This window comes from Nannobrachium achirus, assembly GCF_963921795.1.
Source record: "Nannobrachium achirus genome assembly, chromosome: 4".
In the NCBI taxonomy this organism is placed as follows: domain Eukaryota; kingdom Metazoa; phylum Chordata; class Actinopteri; order Myctophiformes; family Myctophidae; genus Nannobrachium; species Nannobrachium achirus.
In genome coordinates this window covers 63,347,896-63,352,337 of record NC_137813.1, presented here as the reverse complement: position 1 = coordinate 63,352,337, position 4,442 = coordinate 63,347,896, and positions in this window count along the sequence as shown.

The window sequence follows — 4,442 nt, the reverse complement described above, 5'->3', positions numbered from 1 at the left end:
CCCCTAGAAAGAGAGAGTTATGAGTCGATGCTTAAGTTGACTCCCATTGTAAGCGTGGAAAGCTATGAAAGTACAGTAGCTAGCTTAGCCTAGCATACTGGAGCCTGTTCTCATTCTTAGCGAGCCTTTGCTGCTCTTCAGCCCCGTCCGCCCCCATTATAACCGAGGCATTTTCACTCGCTGGTAAGTAGACTAAATCACGTCTTTTTTCCCCCTTTTAATAATGTTGTCTACCTTGGAGAAGAAAGAGTTAAAAGCGGGAAAAAGACGTGATTTAGTCTACTTACCAGCGAGTGAAAATGCCTCGGTTATAATGGGGGCGGACGGGGCTGAAGAGCAGCAGAGGCTCGCTAAGAATGAGAACAGGCTCCATGCGATGCCACTTCCGGTCTGCGGCGAGATCAAAGTGTGACGCCACTCTCCTTAAACCACGCTGGGCATACTTAATGAACAATGGGTGTGGCCTTTCTGTACACTTTTTGTAAAATCATAATACCTGATCATCATGTTTTAGGGGGGGAAAAATCATGTTGTGACCTAAAAGTTTGAGAACCACTGAAGTAAAAAAGAAAACAGACAGCGTAAGCGGGTAGTAGGTTTGCATTTTAACATTTAAAATTATTCCGAAAAAGTGTAAATCTGTTTAAAGGAAATGAAAAGGGGAAGAATTAAGGTAAAATGAAGTCTTACGTTGGTGTGGTCAGTGGTGATCCATCCACCCAAAGGAATGACCCTTCTCTGTCTCTGTCTGTCAAACCCAGCCACACTTGCTTGTTTATATGCTCAACAAAGTCCTGGACAGAAACGCTGTTGTTAATAAACTGTACCATAGATGTACTGTATGTCTCCACAAAGGGCACTGATAAACAATGAACACACACCAGGGACGTGCTGGGCCCCTGATTCAGCCCGGGAAAAAGAGTTGTAGAGGCCCTCATTGCGCGCTATAGAGAGAGATCTCTCTCTATAGCGCTGCTGCTACTCAAAGATTTGCCATCATGACAAGTGACAAGCCAGTGGGCCAATTACATGAGTTATATTTCGTCATTGTCGGGTGGAAACCTTGTATGTCCAAAACCATTTTAAAAATGATTTAAACTAGTGAAAACAGCCGATCTACAAGCACACAACGCCTCGCACCGCGAGGCGTTGTGTGCTTGTAGATCTGCTGTTTTCACCACTTTTGTGGGACGACCTTGTATGATGAAGCAGGGCTTTGCTTTGCGAATTTTTTTTTACAAATTTTGAACCTTGGAGATACAAGGTTTCTGCCCGACAGTGACGATTTACTTGGTTGGCCACCCAGCCCCCAAAATGGAACGAAGGCCGATTTCTTTCTAATTTTTTATTCTAATGGCCGGCCTGGACCGGCCGGGAATGAACTGGCCGTTCGGGAGTTGTCCCGCTTTTCCCAATGGCCAGCACGTCCCTGACACACACACACACACACACACACACACACACACACACACAGCACACACACACACACACACACACACACACAACACACACACACACACATACCTGTTTTTCTCTGCTCTTTACGGCAATCAGGTCTGAGTCTCTGTTTAGACACCACTGTCTGCTCTCCTGCCAGTTCTTGGTCTCAGTAGAGATGTAATAACAGAGACCATCACCAAATGTAAATCCATGTGATTCTAAGGGCAAAACAATAATGTTAGCGTCGTTTTTGTCAATTCAAAAATGAATGACCAAACAGTGAAAATCGTGAGATGGCAATGAAGGAAAAAAACAGTGATGTCCCACTAACCACAGAGTGTCCTCTTCAAGCAATCTCTCTCTTCGGTCACTTGAATGAATGAATGAATGAATGAATGAATGAGTTCACAGACATTAATTCAAATATAAAATACAACACAGAAGACAAAACAGCAACAATGTCTGAGAGGTTGGTTGTAGCTGGTCAGTAACTGGTCAAAAGGCCCTGTGGTCCACCTCTCTCTAAAGGGCTGGCATTATTAAATAAAGGAAGACAAATCATATCTGTGGAATCCTTTCTCTCTGTCTACAGTCTGTGGATGGAATGGCTCAGATGGTAAGGTGTGTGCCTTTCTGTCCCAAAGTTCGAGCCTTACCTCATGCAGGCTTTATTTAAAACGCATTGCACAAAAAATGATCGTGATAATTAATGCATGTACAATATTTACTGTAAATTGAAATGCTATACTCTTTTTTGAGAGTAGTTATTTTCAATGTATGGCGTCATTTGTTGTGAAAATAGCGTTCTACAATCTCACCACCCCTTTCGAATGCTATCAATGCACTGAATGGGAATTTGTCATGTGCGAGCTAAAGCGAGCGGGACACCGCGTCACCTTTACAACGAGGTACAGTTTGTAAGCATCGGGCATTCGAGGCATGAGCTACACAGCCAAACGTGTGAGTAGCACCGACCAGAATTTTGCCAAAATGGCTTGCAATGCTGCTGGCATTACTCTCTTTTTGGGCTTCCATGACACTGAGCTTAACATTAACAAAGTGTAAAAATGGCCAATATGTGTTGTTGTTTTTTTCTTTCCTTATTACTGTGGGAGAGTGCAATCATTCAAATCCCCAATTAACAAAGGTGAACACCAAAAGAACAGTATTGCAGGCCTGCCAGTCCATTTTGACCATTTTTGGAGGGGCGCTACCCACACGTTTGGCTGTGTAGCTCATGCCTCGAATGCCCGATACTTACAAGCTGTACCTCGTTGTAAAGGTGACAAATCAGCATTAATGATATAAAACACAATACAATTTGGTATTATTAAAGGGGAGATATAATTAATTATTAATATGTTTCCTTTCTTTTTGTGCTGAGTTGTATGTATATGTATATATATATATATATATATATATATATATATATATATATCGTCGTTGTCCGATGAAAACCGTTCGATTCATTTTAAATGATTTAAACGAGTGAAAACAGCCGATCTACAAGCACACAACGCCTCACAGCGAGGCGTTGTGTGCTTGTAGATCCGCTGTTTTCACAACTTTTGTTGCGACGGCCTTCTATGATGAAGCAGGGCTTTACTTTGCGAAAGAACATACAAATTTGAAACTTGGAGATACAACGAAGATATATATATATATATATATATATATATATATATATATACGGCTTCTGCTCTGCACCAGAGCAGGGAGAGGAGAGCCTAGAAAGGGAGGGGATCTTCTCGTCTGTTTGACAAGTAAGGGTGCCTGTGAGGTCAAAACAGCGTTTTGGTTGGTCTCAGGACGTTGTGTAAACACAATCCAATAAAAAAATACTAACTTTGAAGCTAAAGAAATAACCGCACTAGAATAAAGTCTATCTACAGCCGAAATTTAGCAACAGGGGCAGCTATGAAAAAAATCGACTAAAGCAGGTATGAAGGGGTATGATAAAAGGCAGATTTAACCCTATATGTGTTTTGGTCTGAACGAGCTCTCCTGCTCAGCTCACATTAGCTATTGACTCCCTGAAAGCAGGATCTGCTTGTGCCCTTGCACTTTTATACAACACACACGCATCTATACACTGCAGACATGACTGATTACTGACTTGTTCACACCTCATACCCATTTATGTTTGATCATTACCTTTATTGACTTAATTTAGAATAATAAATGTAATTTAAACGTGTCATGTGTGTGTGTGTGTGTGTGTGTGTGTGTGTGTGTGTGTGTGTGTGTGTGTGTGGACTCCCTCTGTTTTGTTGTGCATCCCTAGTGCATGACTATACACACACACACACACACACACACACACACACACACACACACACAGAGACAGACAGACAGACAGACAGACAGACAGACAGACAGACAGACAGACACGGTTGTAAATTACCGGTGATGTCCGTCCTAGAATGTTGCATAACATAAAATAGCTGATCTATAAGCTAACGAGGTTGTAGATCATGTATTTTCACTAGTTTTATTGGTTTAATAATGAAATAAAATAATGATAATAATGAAAAGGAACTGTTTTGGACACATGAGGTTTTCACACGACCGTGACGATATTTGACACACATACTTACGGGGTTTTTCAATGGCAGTCAGTCACATGAATTTAACATGAATGTTAAATTAACACGATATCAATATTAAATCAATACAACATGAATATTAAATTAACAAAGTATCGATATTAAATCAATACAACATGAATATTACATCTAAACAATGTGAATATTAAACAAATACAACATGAATATTAAATCATTACTACGTTCATATTCAATCAGTCATACATGCTCATTGCTCCCATTACAGGGGTGGGCAACTTTGAAGCTGGAAAGGGACACTATTTTCACACACATGCCAGAGGGCTACAATGCATACAGTCAAAATAGCAAAAATAGCAGATCTACAAGCTCAAAACGTGTCGCAGTAGCGGCGCGTTTTGAGCTTGTAGATCTGCTATGTTTGTTCATTTTTAAATT